Here is an 18,260-nt window from a genome sequence, read left to right as displayed (position 1 = left end):
TACAAAGCTTAGGGGTTAAAACCTAATGTTCCCTGGCTCCTCAGGATGGCTTAAACTGAATGATGGTGGTTGAGGGGCTAATCGTGAATATTTCAAGGATGGCTTAGAGGTCAATTTTCTTTTCTATGGTGGTCAAGGGTGACTTGAAGGTTAACACATTTTTATACATGGTTTATGAGGGGTTGAAGAGGTAAATGGCAATAACTCTGATTGTCTAGGGTTAAGGGCTTATTAGCAATATCCATGGTGAGCTAGGGTTCCTGGTGGTCTATTGTAGTAAAAGGATTAATGCTTGCAGCCCTACAGGTCTGGGATATTAAAGGAATCGTGATTAGGCTTTATAAGCACTAAGGAAGTGATCTTGATGGAATGCTGGGCCCTCCTGAATCCTGAGCTTTCAGTAGTGTGTTATTCCAGGATGATCCAAATATCTCCATACATAGGGAATAGTTATTAAAGGAAGCGTTGCAGCCCATTCATTGTGCTGATTAGGGAAGGGGAAGGGACTGTACCGGAGGACATACTCCCATCAATCAAACATCAATGTTGTAGTCCTGGATAACCACATTCACAACTTGACTTGTTATCACCATGTAATTATGTTTTACCTTTTGCATAGTGATCTGAGAGAGAATCAGAAGAGCTTGATGAAGATTCATATCCTTTCATGGACACCTGTTTACTCCTGTGCTTATCAGTGTAGCTAGTTATTCCAAGTCCTCCTGAATGTAGGCCTTTGCTGTCGAAAGTAGGCTTATGTAGGCATCTCTTGTCATCTGTAGAACTGCATGCATCATCCTTCAAGGAGTCAGCTAGTTGTTTAGTATTAGCTTGTTTTTTCTCTGCCGGTGGAGGCGGTGAGAATGACTTGACATGAGTCTCATGGTCCCGCAGTACAAAGCGCAGTTCAACATTTTCTTGCATGAGGCCCACCATTTTCCTAAGCTGATCATTTTCAGAACTTAGTCTTGAAATTTCATTGGTGAGTTCATGGACTCCATGCTTCTTGTTGGAGTTCATAGTGCCACTAGTAGATTTTAGAGAACGGTAGGCCTTCTTCCTGCAAACAGTCAATGTTAATTACACCAGATATGTTATACAAAGTAAAGTATACATACTCGTTATATATTCAATTTATGGCAAATTTAAAATTCAGCTTTAGGCCATATTGCAATATTTACCTGAATACTGTAATTCTGTAGACCCCCACTGTCATCTTCTAAGCCACAATTAAAGCATGACAAACAAGCAGCACTGGCCTAAGCTACTTAGCAGGTAGCATATGAAATACTACTATTGCCAACCACTGCTGGTAGCTGCCTGCCAAGTGGCTCATGCCATTGCCACAAGGTTGCCATGTTGGCTTAGCTAGCACAGGCTTCAGCTGTAGCCTACAAGAAATCCTTAGGTGATCTCTGTAATGGCAGCATTCAGGTTAGTAAAAATGTGGGGAGATGTAAATCTTCATTGAACTGACTAGAAGCTGAAATGAATTTAGTTGCCCTAAGTTACACTTTAATGTATAATTGATGTGTGACAATGATAGCTAAGTGCCTATTTATTACAATTACAAAGTTCTCATAATTTCTGCTTTCATTTATTCTTGAGTCCCCACAGTTCAATTAAACAGCACAACATGGCTTAGAATATTTGATTTTTATGCAGAAATCAATTAACTGTCGTCCAATCTTACATAAATAAAGCTTCATTTTTGTACAATGAAAGTGATGTAACTTTCTAATATACATACATCGGTGCCGTTTTATCAATACAATTTCTGCATTGAGAAAGAACGCCATATTTAACAAGCATGCCACATTTTTTCCGACACATACTACAAGCTTTTTCTAAGGCTACATTCACACGAACGTGACCAACCTCGGATGTGAGAAACTGCAGTTTTCCACGTACGAGTTGCACCCATGCGGGACGCGTTGTCACGCATCCCCCAAAGACTAGAGTCTATGGAGGGATGCGTGAAGCAACAAAAAATAGGACATGTCCTATTTTTTCACGGACCCTCCACACGCTCCGTTGAAAGAACGGTTGTGTGAACGGCCCCATTCAAATACATGAGTCAGTGTGACCGCCGTTGTTTTAACGGCCATCACACGGATGTGATACACGCTCGTCAAATTGTACACTGTGTGACTTATCTACCAAAGTTTTACAATCAGTGGTTACCTTGATATAAAAAAGTTGTACTAAGTTTTAGGCTGAAATCTCATTCCTTCATTTATTTTCAGGCCCCCTGATATTTAGTTTGCAACCTGCTCCTAGTTTTGTACTTTGCTCATCTGGATGTGAGTTCAGTGAATCAAGGATGAGCCTTCTCCTTTTGTAGATACTAATACAACCTCCGTATAACCTTCTCTCCGCTGACAATAATGTGGCCTGTGTTAATCGGGAGATTCTGCGTCTCCACCTCTGTAATACAGCCTGTGATCCTGTAGAAAGCTAATGACATCAGCCCAGAGAGCAGATGACGTCATCCCAGAGCTGACAGCAGCCTGGAGCAGTGTGCTGTGGGATCTATGTCAGTAGCAGTTTTACAACCAACTATGCAGAGGAGTTTCACGGACTCTACAGCAGCACAGTTGTGGGACATTTTTAATGCAGACTGTTTAAAAAGTTGCTTAATTTAGCATTTAGGAAGCAAATAAACAATAAAAAAAAACACAGATACTATTTATTTTAATCGTTAACTATGCAGTTGTTCTTATGAAACATTTGGACCTTATAATGCAAAACTGTCACATCTGGCTTTGTTGTACGTAGCAACCAATCGAAGCACAGCTTTAATTTCTTAAACTGCTCTAGAAAATGAAATCTGCACTGTGAATGGTTGCTATAGGCAACAAGGCCAATTTCTCTGTAAACATTGATAAATTACGAGACCGATTGTTAAAATTTAAAAAAAAAAAAAAAAGGATATGACAACACTGCGCCACAAAAATGTTGCAAGTGATAATGTGTGAAATTTTAGTGGTAAAAATTGCAATGTGAGCTTAAAGAGGAATTTATTAACCTTTCTATGCCAGTTTTCTGGCGTAGAAAATTTGCAAAAGGTCACAAGAGTATTTTTGTAAAGAAGGGGCATAGCTACCCAAAAGGGAACTGGGCCACAGAAGCCCTACTAATTTGTTATAATTTATGCCAGAACACTGTCGTGAATTATTACAGAAATATGGGTTAGCTAGATTTCACTCTGTGGGGCGTAGCAATGTAGAGCCCCATGCCCCACTCTCGATCGGACAGCCACCATTCCCCATCGGACACTTAAAATGGATAAAATGGATGCTCACTTCACCAATCTTCTTCGCTTCTCCTCTTCAAATCCTCTCAGGCTCCTCAGCATGTTGCAGCTCATACAATGTTCTAAAGCCGGGCAGCGTCAGGAAGTTGTATGTGATGCAGCACTCAGTTCATTTCGTGTTGCATTGCATATAAAGTCCTGACACTGCTCGGCTTCAGGTCCTTGTATGAACCGCGGAATACTCAGGGAGCCTAAGGGGACCTGGAGGGGGGAAACAAAGAGGAGTTGTGAGGTGAGTATACATTTTTTTATTAGCCATCCGATGGGGATGGAGGGGGAAATGGATGACGCATGGCCATGGCCATTACGCCACAATTGTGGCACATGGCAAGCTGAAAGATGCGACACATTTATAAGGAGGCGTTCGCCTGTTAATAAATGTGTCACATCTTACTTCACAATATATATATTGTGTTAAAAAAATTGACAAATTTATTAAGAGGAGTACGTCTTTTAATAAAATTGGCACAAATAACTGCCTCCTTTACTTAACTGGTGTAAAGAATGCCATTTTTTGTGAATTTGGGACAATGACTGTAAATAGCAAGATAATGTCCAAATGTCTAATGTCCAGATTATATTGTTCAGTTTTGCTTTTACTACCTAAGCTGTTGGAACGTTTCTTTTCATTTGTGTTTCCAAAAGTCAAAATCACTTGAAAAACACACACAGTGCCACCCGGCGGACCCCATTGACTTAAACTAGGATCCATTGTGCTCCGCTGAATTGTCCGTCGTGTTGTGACAAAATAAGGCTACGCTCGCTCCTGTGTTACAATTCTGGGTTCTCACGGGTCGGATAGGCTGTGTAAAAGTATGCAGCGTATCCGACCTAGAACCTGCAGCAAATTCAGCCCGAAAAATTGCACTAAATTGTGGAGCAGTTTTTCGGGGTGGAATCCCCGCTGTGGAAACCAAAAAAAAAAAGTCTATACTTACCCCGGGCCGTTGTCATGGCGATGTATCCCTCTGTTGTACGGCCTTACAGTGCAGTGTGGCCTTACATTTTATAATGTGTACTTTACCACTCTAACAGCCTGTGCTAGCAAAAAAAACATCAAAGCTGTTAATAGTTGTTCTGATCAGAACTTTACCATCTAGGAGTAGGCGTCCACCTGCACAGGTGTTGCTATGTGTGGTTCTGCTAGGACTAATGAAGGGGGTGCTGCCATCAACGTTAAAATCCCAGAGAACTCCTTTATAATAAGCTGATTTTTTTTTGTCAAGCCACGGCATTCCCTATTTGCATTATTTGTGGAACGTTTGTGCCATTTTCATCTCCTATTAACTTTAATTGGAGGAAAATGCGTCTTAAAAAAAGTATGAAATGAAGGACCAAGATAGTGCAAAACAGTTCTCCGTAGAGACAGTCCTAGATTCACTTCTAAAAATAAAAAAAAAAGTCTTAGATCACAGGAAAACCACAGCAAACTGAATGTTAATGGACATTTTGGCTTCGTTAATGTGAGCTGCATTGCAAACCATGAAATAAGATATATTATTGTTGTTCATTGCAGCCATATTAACAAATCTGGGAATGTTTTTCTTTGTTTTTCTTTAAGTTGTCCCGGACTGAGGAAAGATTTTTGCTGATTGCTAAATTTCCTTATGTAAAATTTCCACAGGATAGATGGACTGTACACTGTATAGAGATTACACTAATAGAAAATTACTGTGGATGACATGTACTACATGTCCCAGCACAGTGTAGGCAGAACAATTATTAATCTCCTTTTTTACAATGTTTTTTTAATGTCACTATAAAACTAAAAATAGTTCATATTTATTTCCTTTTCCTGAGCGATGCATCCTGCTTTATTAGAACTTTATAATTCAGCATATTCTCATTCATCGCTTACCTTAAATAAAGTTTGTCGTTTTTCTCTACTCTGCAGGTGAATGGACTATCCCTGTGTTGTGTTTGAGCCTCATATGAAAGTGTTTAGAATTCTCTGAATTGTGATGTCATCAGAGCTAATGTTCTTCACATCACATGATAATCGGTCACTGTTGCTGGGTTATATGCTGTTAACACAATTCACATTATATTATTATAATTTTTTTATTATTATTGCTGATACAGTCTGAAAAGTACTAGCGGGACATTCAGTAACCAGCAGCCATTCATTCTTTTGGATAAAATCCTGATAATGGGTAAACAGACAGGAATGGAGCCTGGGTGCCCTACATCTAGTGCCAAGAATAAGATCGGATTCTGCCATGTTGTATTCATGAAAACCTTCGGCCCAAAATCTGATCAGGTTCTCGCCACTAAATGTATGGCAACCACACAATGCCATATTACGGCTACCTGAATGAAGCAGGTGGAGAAACTTTCAAAAGGGATAGGTCTTCCTTTTTTTTAATACAAATATATAGAAAAACACTAACTAAAAACATATGTATATAAATAAAAAATATGACAGAGTAAACGTGTGTGACTCTATGTAAATTATGGTGAAGCATGGAAAAATAACATGTGAAAGAGGGAATTCTCAGAACAAAACTAGATAAATGCTATTCAGAAATTACAATTTTCAACAATCCACGCCTGAATTGTAAATTCCTATCATATAATGAAATCCTGTTGTCGCTCGCTGGTAATTAATAGCCTCTTTAGACTGGGTTCTGACAGGATTTTTTTGTGGTGTTTTTATTGTAAAATATGCCTGCGGTTTAAAGCGTTTTTTTTTGTGGCATCTTTACATGAGTTTTTAGTGGTGTTTTTTTAATTTGTTACATTTTGTACAATGCCAAATGCCATTAAAAAATGGCATTAACCACATAAAAAATGCCAAAAATGTCAATAACCTTATAAAAATAAAATGTCTACCAACAAACATGTCTATGGCATGTTAGCCGGCCTTCCCCAAAAAAGCACCGAAAAAAACAACTGCTAAAGGACGTAAACGGCTAAATCGGGCCCTAAGGGGGGTATCTAACAGTAAGGGGGGATTCACACGAGCGTGTATTCGGTCCGTGCGGGCCGCGTGGTTTTCACGCGGCACGCATGGACCAATACAAGTCTATGGGGCAGTACAGACAGTCCGTGCTTTTTGCGCAGCGTTTGTCTGCTGCGCAAAAAGCGCGACAGGTTCAATAACTCTGCGTATTTCGCGCATCACGCACCCATTGAAGTCAATGGGTGCGTGAAAATCACGCGCACCACACGGAAGCACTTCCGTGGGACGAGCGTGATTCGCGCAACAGCAGTGAAAAGGATGAATGAAAACCGAAAAGCACCACGTGCTTTTCTGTTTCCGAACATCCAAACGGAGTGTCTTTGCGATGAGCGAAGCCGGACAAGCGTACCGAACTTCACCGGGTTCGGCCAAACTCGTTTTGGCCGATCCCGGCAAAAAAATTATCGGTACGCGACGTCAGGAGATAGTCACTGTCCATGGTGCTGAAAGAGTTAAACTGTTTCAGCACCATGGACAGTGACTAGCGATCCCAAAATACATTAACCTGTAAAAAAAACCCGAAGTTCTAACTTACCGATTACTCCTGTCTCCTTCCTGCAGTCCGACCTCCCGGGATGACACTTCAGTTCAAGTGACAGCTCCAGCCAATCACAGGCCAAGCACAGGCTGCAGCCAATCACAGGCTGCAGCGGTCACTTGGACTGCTGCGTCATCCAGGGAGGTGGGGCCCGATGTCAAGAGAGGCGCGTCACCAAGGACGCGTCACCAAGGACGCGTCACCAAGGCAACGGCCGGGAAGTTCTCGGTAAGTAGGAACTTTATCTTTTTTTTTTACAGGTTTTTCGCTGTTGTGTTCGGCATTCACTGTCGAGGGTGCTGAAAGATTTAGCTCTTTCAGCACCTTGGACAGTGACGGGCGTTGACAAGCCTCATCTCTATGATGCCGGCTGCGCGAAAATCACGCAGCCGCGCATCAGACACGCATGACACACGCAGCTGTCAAATGGTTTTTGCGCTCGCAAAACGCTGCGTTGTTTGCGCGCGCAAAAACGCAACGTTCGTGTGAATCTCCCCTAAGGCTAAGTTCACAGCTGCGTTAGAGCAACTGTTTGGAGTCTTTTTATTCTGTCAAATTTGACTGGAAAAAAACGCTGCACACAGAGCTATTTTTCCTGTCAAAACGACGGACACCTCAGCAGAAGCCAAAGTACCACCTTGTAAGTCAGTGAGGTTGACTATCCGATCATGGACACTGCTGGTAGCCGTCGCGCTTTAGAGTCCGCACTGCGTCTTGGCTTCTTTTATAGACAGTGTATATTCTATGTAGCAACTTGATTTTCAAGTGTCTGGGACTCTGGATACAGATGTTCCAGGTAAGGCTCCATGCACACGACCGTAAAAAATCTCTGTAATTGCGGAACGTAATAAAGTCCACAATTACGGACCCATTTGGTTCTATTGGCCGTGGACACCTTTCCGTATTCCTATGGATAGGTGTCCGTGCTGTAGAACTGTGCCGTGAATTATGGTGCATGTCCTATTTTTCATATTTTACAGGCCGTGCTCCCATACTTAGTATGGGAGAACGGCCCAAAAATGCAAGCCGCAAGGAAAACTTAAAATAGAACCCTATGTATACATTCCTTATCTGAAAATATATGCAATCTCATGTAAATAACAAAGGGTCTATTCACATGGTGTGGTCATATCGTGGTTTTTGCGGCCATTTTTTAGGGATTTAACCGCAACGTGTGAATAAACCCAAAGTGTGAGTGTTTATTGTACTCACCGTAATGAACTTATAGTTGCTGGTAGTCCTGCATCCGTGAAGGAATGGTAATTTTATTCTGGAATATTCCAGAATGCTTAAATTTGCACTGTGCAAGTGTAGAAGTAAAAACACTAGTGCTGTGGCAGGCACCAAACCCCTTAAGACCTCATGCACAAGACCATGTAATTCTTCATTGTGCTAAACACATTTTTTGCATTCATGTCTACAGGGCGATGCACACATCAATGTTTTTGCTGACTGGTGCCGCCTACTCAAGTCTATGGGTCCGCAAAAATAATGGACAGCACGTGACCTGTCATGTTTTACAGATATGTTGCTAGGAAACTCCTGAGAAATCTCCTCACAGCTTTGTGGAAGAGAGTGAAACTGCACCTCTGCAGAGCTGCTGAGCCAAGTAAATGCCCCAAAATGCCCAGGATTGAGCCAGAGCAACTGCTTACTCTACTGCAGGAGCACACAGAACTGTGATTTACAAGAGAAAACCCCTACCATACCGTATCCGCAAGGTGAATAGCCAAAAGTCACCAGAAACTAAAGCCGGGCAGAGGAATCAAACAGAGCTCTCTATGCTGTGAACGAAATAGGAAATGGAGCCCGAGCGATCACGTGACCTTCCTTAGGGTATTTCAAGGGGGGGGGGTGAGGCAAGATAGTGACAATTTCCTCCTTACATATTATTTTGCGCACCGCAAAATATGGATAACACACAGAGACAACACGGTTATAATATATGGACATACGGAATGATTGTGGAAGCCACTCGGAGGCACTATACACCCAAATACGAACACGAGTTTGCTGTCTGATGAAGTTCAATGGTCGTATGCATGAGGCCTAGGGATGTAGCTATTTTAGACCTTGAAGACGCAGCAATTTTTTTCATTAGACCATAACTTTTACAAAATTTGATCGACGTAGGTGTATGAGGGCTTGTTTTTTGCGGGAAGAGTTTTATTTTTTTACTGGGGTACATATAATGTATTAAAAAAACAAAGGTCGCACCCGTGATTGTGTCACGGGGCACTTATGAGGTGTTAGAATGAACCCCCTACCTATGTAGCCACTTATATGCCACAGTCACCATTGACTGAGGCATCTGAGGGGGTTAAACTGCCAGCGACTAAGAGGTTAAACTGACATTTTAGCGGGATGTTAATTGTATATTACAGCGAACACCCACTGCAGATGGAGCAAAAATACATGCAAAATCTGCATCAAATTTGCACTGTGGGAACAAGTCCTAAGGTATTCTAGTATTCCACCTGTTGCCAGGTGTGAACAGATAAAAACAGCCCTTTGTTAGGCGCTGTTCCCTAAAGGTCAGTTCACACGTTGCGTAAATACTGCAGATTTTCTGCAATGGAATTCGTTGCAGCAAAATGGATGAGATAAGACAAGTCTCATCCACACGCTGCGTAAATATTGAGTGGAAAAACCACTCAGAAATTGACCTACGGTGCAGAAATTTATTCCGCAGCAAGTCAATTGTATTTGCGTAAATGCTGTTTATTTGTTGTTGCGCTTTTCTTATGGCGGGTTCACAGCGATTCCGCTGCAAAAAACGCAACTCAGAAAAAAAATACAAATCTTAGGGCATGGCCAGACGTGGCGTATTTCTGCAGACACTGTCCGCATCAATGCCGGACATAATCTGCGTTGCAGATTCCGTTGCGGCTTTGCCTAAAATGTGCAGGAAATTGATGCGGATAAGCCGTTGCGTATTCAGGTGAAGAGTACATCCTGCTGTTTTTTAAAACATTTAATCTCAGTCTGGCTATAGACTTAGAAATACATAGGTCCAGCCAGAATGAAGAAATATCCTTTTCTTAAAACCATTGCGGAATTTTGAATCTCCATTGAAGTCAATGGAGAAATTCTGCAATGAGTCCGCAACAAGTCCGCTACACGTCCGCAACAGCCAGTGTATGCTGCGGACACCAAATTCTGCACCGCAGCCTATGGTCCGCAGCTGAGTTTTCTGCAACGTGTGCACGAACCTAACTAAAAAGGTGTGGAAACCAATGGAGAAAATGTCCGCTGTGGATTTCCGCAGCGGACTGGCCGCACCGGAATTCCAGAGCAATTCCGCCATGTCTGGCCATGCCCTTACACTTATCCAGGCGCCTGTGTTTCTTCATCCAGGTCGGCCTCCTGGGATGACGTTTTATCCCATATGACCGCTGCAGCCAATCATAAACACATGGGATGAAATGGGCCGGCTAAGTGCTGCAGTTTTCCACAGTGGACATTCCGGGTGAAAAATTGCACCACAGTTTAGTACGTTTTTTCGCCCGGAATCCCCTGCGGCGCACAGGGCGCACACAGCGTATCCGTCCCGTGTGAACTCAGATGTATGGTTAAAATCTTCCTCTTACATCCAGTGTTATGCATCCATGAACAACAATGGAGTCATCCGTATAAGTAGATCCTTTAATTAAAGTGACAAAGGCAAGGCGTTTCGGAGCCGTACCGGCTGTTTTCTCAGACAATATCACAAGTAAAGATATAGTGGCAGTACAAACATTTATGCTAAAAAAATCCCGAGGGGGAAAAGAGATTTGGTAATGAGGCTGGGGTCAGGGGTTAACTTTTTTGTGGTCGTTGCATCAACATTTCATAAGAAAAAAAAATCTGCAAGAATGACATTTCTTGAATGTGTCTATTATATGTCAATGTGCTGTTCTGCTAACCTGTTGAGCGTACGAGCAGTTTCTGGTGGTGGTGGACACACGAGAACACAATGGACATGTCTAACTTGGGTCAGTACATGATATGGAGGGGTTGTTTGCTGTGTATTAATGCATAGGGACCTTAAGAATTTAATCCAACATATTGAGTTCTTTACATTGGCATGGGAAGATAGACTATACTTATTGGTCGTTTGTACTTTATACGATTTATAACTATTAGAACTGTTTCTGAAGCTTGGATGTTGTCCCCACTTTCTTGTTTTAACCTTTTAAATGTCTGGTGTATTAATTGTGATTTTAGGATTGTGTTTGACCTACATTAATAAAGACTGTTTTGATTCATATATACACTTGTGTATATTTGGGGTTTATTTTGCTTTTTGTTCTATGGAATGACCCTAGAGGTTGAGCTAGTTTTTTTTGGATATGATGGTTAGAGGAATCCTTCTTCTTTAGGTTTAATGTCTATCCATATAAGCCTTGATCCTGTCACAGGCATTCCCTTTGACGCGATGAAAAGGGAGTCCCCCCTCCCTCTTAACTTTTGAATGCTGCTATCACCATTGAACGCGGCATTCAAAAGGTTATTGGTGGAGGAGATCAGAGGTGCATTACAGCCATTGCCCTGCTTCTGATCGCACAGGCACACTTGCTATGCCTGTGCGATCAACAGGACGAGCATTCTCCAATGCGCCAATGTCCTGCTGCTCATGACGAACAAACTCATCATTAATCATCAAAGGGTTAAGAAACAAATTTATGAACAAGAAATTCTGGGAATATAGTTTAGTTGAAACATTGGTTAGAAAGGAAGTAACCAGCTACTTCTCCAACTTGCTTTTCAACAAAAATCAATAGAGCGGTAGCCTGGGACATACTACATGAAAGGTAAGATCAGATTTATAATAAACAAATATAGCAGCTTTTTTGTACCTCCGGAGACACATATTATTAACAATTATTTTTCTTTAGTTACAGAAACACTTTAGTTACAGAAATTAAAGAAAAATAACTTAGTGTGTTTTTTCATTTGTCATTACCATGCCAATATTCTAAGGCTAGATAGGTTTAGTGACAATGTCAAAGAACCAGTAACATATGTATTCCTATACTACCCTATACTTACAGTAAATCACCTTGGCAACTAAGAGTGTAGAAGGCTGTTAACTCAATCAGTGCCAGTCAATGATAAAGAATCCAGCAGATAACAGCATGGTGCTACATGGATAATTATCTTATATACTATGATGTATTAATATTCTACAATACACTAAAAAGATTCTGCATTTATAGGCTTAAAAAAAGAATTGTCCACAAATATTTTGTAACAGGAATCTCATTTTCAAGAACGGTAATATTTAACTACTGTTCCTACATTGTTATAATTTTAGAAACTCCAATAGAGCTGTATCAAGTTTATCGGCAAATAGTACAACATAAAACCGGCTGATGTTGAGAAAAATAAAAAATATAAATCAGTCAAATAAACATAAAATCAGCACCATCTTAATATATTGGCTTGGTCATCGTATATATGAAAAGCTGCCAACAGTCCTGAATTTGCATGGACTGTCCTGAATTTACAGAGACACTCCCGGGAAATTAGTCCCGGGAAATTAGGGGCAGTTCACACAGAGTATTTTGGTGCTGTTTTTGAAAACCGCGTCAGAAACAGCGCCAGAAAACACCCAAAATCACATCACATTGATTTCAAAACGAAGCAACAAGCTCTATATTCGGGCATTTCCATCCTCCCATTGACATAAATAGGTGGCAGAGAAAGCAGGTTTCGCAGCGTTTTTTTGCCCGCGACGCTCAATGGTCGCGGCCGAAAAACACAGTGAAAAACGCGCCAAACAGCGTGCAGGTAGGTCAAAATCTGCCCCAAAATGGCAGATTTTTCCGCCTTCAAAAAACTCAGAGTGAGCAGGGCATTACTGTCCCAGGAAATGTCCCGGCAACTGACACATTCAAGTGTATCTGTGTTCTCAGGACACAGATACAATTGAATACTATGGCAGAGCAAGAAACGATCCACTTCCTGCTATTCACTCCTCCTGGAGTGAAGTCAGGGGTTCTTCCTGGAGCGCTGGAAAACCCGGCCAGAGCGTTGCCGATGCTGTGGCTAGGGATTGTACTACTGGAGGAGCCCTTGGCGTCACTGTCCATATATGTCCAGCAGAGGAATCCCCGACCAGAGCGTTGGCAACGACGGGTGGCACCAGCTACAGAGGGGTTGTGTGGCACCAGCTACAGGGGGACTGTGTGGCACGAGCCACAGGGGGGCTGTGTGGCTCTAGCTACAGATGGGGCTGTGTGGGACCAGCTACAGAGGCGGCTGTGCGGCATCAGCTACAGAGGGGGCTGGGTGGTAACAGATACAGAGGGGGCTGTGTGTCAGCAGCTACAGAGGGGGCTGTGTGGCACCAGCTACAGAGGGGGCTTTGTGGCACCATCTACAGAGGGGGCTGTGTGGCACCACCTACATAGAGGGCTATTTGGCACTAGCTACAGAGGGAGCTTTGTGGCCCCAGCTACAGAGGGGGCTGTGTGGCACCAGCTACAGGGGGCACTGTGGGCACTATGGCACTCTCTACAGAGGGCACTGTAGCACTATATAGAGGGCACTGTGGCACTATCAAAAAATGGGATGTGTGGCACTATCTACAGAGAACACTATTGCACCATCTACAAGGGGCACTGAGTGTGGCACTATCTACACTGGTTTTAAAACTACCAGTGGTGGTCCAGAACATATCACCTAGCCCTAGTGATAAAGTGAGACATCACCTGACTGTAAACAGCCGGATAACCAGAGAGAGATACCGGCCATCATAGTATTTGTCAGCCAAACTTGTGCAGAATTTTTTGTCTGTTTATTCGTATGCCGAAAGAAAGCCATGCCCATTAGTCACACCCACCAGATAAACCACACCCCATAAGACATACCCACCAAAGTTACCACACCCTAAGTGTCCCTGAATTTTTTTTTTCAAATGTTGGCAAATCTATATATGGTGTATGAAATAGTAATGCAAATAGATTTGGTGACATTAGAATGTCATTACATCTATCTTGTGATGGAATGTATGCAAAACTCTTTTATCCCTATGGTGATTTGACTTGTAGGTTTATATAGCAGAAAAAGTGTACAAAAGTATACTGTAACATTCCCATAGATTTATTTTTGGAAATGTAAAAGAGTGTTCCTTTGATATACATTTAACAGCTTGGTACCATTTTATTTTATAATAGAAGTCAATGGGCAGATGAATTCAAACATATGGTATGGGTTTGCAAGCATTTGCACAATATATGCTTGAATCCGTCTGAAAAAAAAAAGGCTAAATAATGTAACTTTTCATATAAAACAAATGTATGCCAATTGTATCCAACTTGGATCTGTTTGAGAAATACTGAAAACAAACATATACTTTTTTTATAATGAATATCATGCAAAAGAACAAAATACTGTCTTATTTTATTGATTTATGTTCACAATTGGACAGATATTTAGCTGAACTGTGCAATAGATATAGGTTGTAGCCTATAAAAGAATCAAATTACTGAATGTAAAAAAACATAGATAAAAAACGACTTCTCTAATCCTGTCATGTCCCATATTGTAATCCAAATGCATAAATATAAAATAATTTCTGGCCTTAAACAAAAACATTTAGTGTACTCATTGGGCGAATAATAAATGAAGTGTCATACAATCGCAGGTATACACACACATATATATATATATATATATATATATATATATATATATTTATTCTAGTATATATATATCTATGTATATATATATATATATATATATATATATATATAACCCCCATTGTGTTGATCAGAGGTTATATACCTGTGGCAAATAGAAGAACCTCTGTAAGGTGACGGCCGCATTACAAATACAGCAGAAAAAAGAAATGGTGGTCATCTTGTGGTCATATTGAACTTTTAGGGTATGTACGATGCTAGGAGTCCCTGCCTCGCAGCAGGACAACTGTCCCGTACTGAAAACATGATTACAGTACGGGACAGTTGTCCGACAGCGAGGCAGGGACTCCTAGCGCCGTACATAAGTATGATGCTAGGAGCCCGGCTCCCTGCACTGTGTTCGGTCCGGTACTTTCGGCCGAAATACGTCCGTCAATTACGGACGTAATTAGTGTGTGTGCACATACCCTTACTATGCAACAGTCCTGGTCTCTATATGAAAAAAACAAAAAACTAGGAAGCATAATAATAGGGTTTGTGGGGAAGAATATACTGTATATCTATATATTGGTCATTTTGGTAGGGTTTTGACTTAAGGACCCTACTGATAACATCATATCTGAAAATGTTTAAAGATGAACCTTCATTTTTATGTCAGAAAAGCTCTCTGCTGCTTTGATACATGTGTCAACATTACATTACATTGAGGTTAGCTAATCGCTCTGTGTCTGGCTTCTGAAATTCACGCCAAGCAGCTCATATCACTAGGGAAATGTCTGGCCATAGACTTCTCCTGTTGTGGTTTTACCTAGAGGGAATGTAGTATTAAATGCCGACCGATCAAATGAATAACCAACAATATTGTCATTGAGATAACCCGTTTAAGAATTATGTTTACAATAAGACGCTTTTTGGGATAATTGTTTTTAATAAAATTGACCATAGTGTATTTGTCTGAGGTCAAGAAATTTTAGACTGTGGGTCATATTGGAAAGCGACTAATGTGAGTGCAATATCTGTACAGAGTTTATGTTAAGACTATGGGTATAGAAGTGACGGAAAATAAATAAATCATGAAAAAATACCTTTACCTAACCTCACTGCAGTACTGATATTCACCCAGTACCACACAGCCCCTAGGCACGCTTGTGTTATCTGTATTTTAGCTCCTCTCTGCTATGTACACAGGACTACCGTCTCCAAGATGCAAACTGTCACTCTGCCACTGCCCAACTGTCACTTGTCTCATTTCTTAGTGCATTTAAAGGCACATGCTATTGGACCAATAGTATTGGTAACACAGCTGCTTACATCAGTCCATACATGAGTATAAAGTAAGTGCTGTTATACAATGGACCCGATTGTGGGAGCACAACTAAAAATAGCAGGTATATCAGAAGTGGGATAACCTGGCCACGTGTAGTGCCGCTGCCACCTCCAGGATTTTAGCTTCTCGCCCTGGCAGCTTAACCTTGTATTCTCAGACCATCCAGCACAACCTTTTCCACATGGTACAAAATGATCTGTTCTGAAATTTCTCATTTAATTTACTATTATAATTGCCTGAGTTGAGTTTATTAATTGATTGTTTATACTATCATTGTATTCAGTGAATCATTTCAGAACAAGTAACTGGAACGTTAAATTAAGTCAGAAGTTCAGGAGCAGAGCAAATACTTCTGGGTAGCAAGGGTCATGTTGAAGGGTCTGCAGTTTTATACATGACCCAAAGTATAATGAGATGTTAATTGCTTATTTACCTTAAGAATTACATTCAGTTGGAAGAACATGCTTTCAATACGTTTTTACTCCTATTATTTGCCTTTTGTAAGGGTGCTTTTCAATAGGCAACCAACAAAACCGTGCATGTTTTACAGAAAATTGTAGCAGTATTGCAATGCAGTTTTGCGGTGCATTTTTTGTAAGCACAAATTCTACAGTTGAAAAAAGTTTGCTGTAAATTGCGCAGTTTTATTGAGGGGTAATTGGGAAAAGGTGATGCCCTTTGACACGTGTGATAGCACCCTAAAATGTTCCCTGGTTATTTTTTGTAAGGGGCCATGTACACAGCCGCATTATGGATCTGTGTTGTACAGTTCCGCAATATGACACCCCTAGGCAGCAATGGGCCAATACTGTATAACACTTTGTGCCTCCGAATTTTTCACACATATCATGGCTTGTTCCAGCGTTTGCCATATTACAGATGTATTCTCCTCTAGAAGCATTGCATTTCTTATAGGGGAAAAAAAATAGTGCTTTATGGAGGCACAATACGGTGGCACATGTAATACGGAACCATAGGTTCCCATTGTGCCACAGCAATACATCATTGCTTGTGAGTCACTGTAATTTTACTTGATTATTTTAAGACTACCTGTGTGTTAATGCTACGGCCACGGACCGCAACCTCCCCTTATCTGCCTCCCACTGGTCTTCCTCTTCCTGCCGACGTCTCCCTCCCCGGAGACGACATGCGTCCGCTCTGTCCCGTAGTGTTCACTAGAGGGCGCACGCTGGTTCCCGGCCTTAAAGGACCAGCACGCGCATATTTAATTAATTAATTAATTAATTATGCTCAGATCACCTTGAACTTATAGTTAGGGTCCTGTCCTTTTGATCCTTGCCTGAGCGTTGTTTGTAACTCCCATGTTAGTCTTGCAAGCGGTCCCTTAGTGTTACCCTGTTCCCAGTGTTCCCGTGCCCTGCTACCTGTATCCCATGCTGTATTATTGTTCCTGAGCCTGTTTAGGGATTGAAGTCGTGCCCTGCTGCTCCTGTCATCTGCCACGTCTGGCGCAACCTGCTGCACCTGCTGTCATCAACCACGTCTGGCGCAACCTGCTGCACCTGCTGTCATCCGCCACGTCTGGCGCAACCTGTTGCACCTACTGTCATCTGCTACGCCTGGCGCAACCTGCCACATCCACCTCCATCCGTGTGAAAGTCCCTGCCAATTGTCTGGACTATCTCAGGTACTTTCGTGCTACGTACATCTTGTATAGACATTGCATTGAATGTGACTTGGCCAGCTGCCTCTCCGCTATGGCAGTGTGGCCTAGTGGGTCTACATACCCCTAAATCGTGACAGTTACCCTATGAAAAAAGTTGCCTTGTGACTTTAACATCCAAACAACATGGTCAGACTTTTTTGTCGATGGTCCTGAGTGCACTTGCAAATTTTTTCTCATAGAAATACATATGCACAGTAATGTCACAGTGGTTCCCTAGCTTAAAGGAACAGTGTCATCACAGAAAATTTTTTCATATGTTCAAGATGTTAGTGCTTTATTAAAAACGTTTATATTTATTTGTGTGTTTGTGTTTTACTTTTTCTTATTTTTACACTTTTTCTTCCTTATGGGGGCTGCCATTTTTGGTTCCATTTCTGTGTGTGTCGATTAACGACACATACAGACATGGAATACGGCAGCCACAGTCCCATAGGGACGACGAACGGCTCCCGTCCCATTCACTTGTGTGTACGGCGTCTGTGTGGGAACTGCGCATGCGCCGCTCCCACACAGTCCAACTTGAAATTGGCGCCGTCCGGCGCCATTTTCCTGTGGACCGGAAGTCGCGGCCGGACAGTAATATTACTACTTCCGGTCGCGGCTTCCGGACTTGTGCACTCGGACCAGCGGCAGCAGACGGAGCGGACGGGCCGGAGGGAGCCGCGGCGGCAGGAGCAGGTAAGAGATTTCAATGTATGTTCGTGTTTGTGTGTGTTTACTACTGTATGTAAACCTACTACACTGTGTGTTAGCTCAAAAAATGGCGACACACAGTGTAGGAGGTTAGACCGTTCAAACCCCTCGT

The sequence above is a fragment of the Rhinoderma darwinii genome, chromosome 1 (genome assembly GCF_050947455.1).
Source record: "Rhinoderma darwinii isolate aRhiDar2 chromosome 1, aRhiDar2.hap1, whole genome shotgun sequence".
In the NCBI taxonomy this organism is placed as follows: Eukaryota; Metazoa; Chordata; class Amphibia; order Anura; family Rhinodermatidae; genus Rhinoderma; species Rhinoderma darwinii.
The sequence above is the reverse complement of the archived record's forward strand: the minus strand, read 5'-3'. Positions refer to the sequence as shown.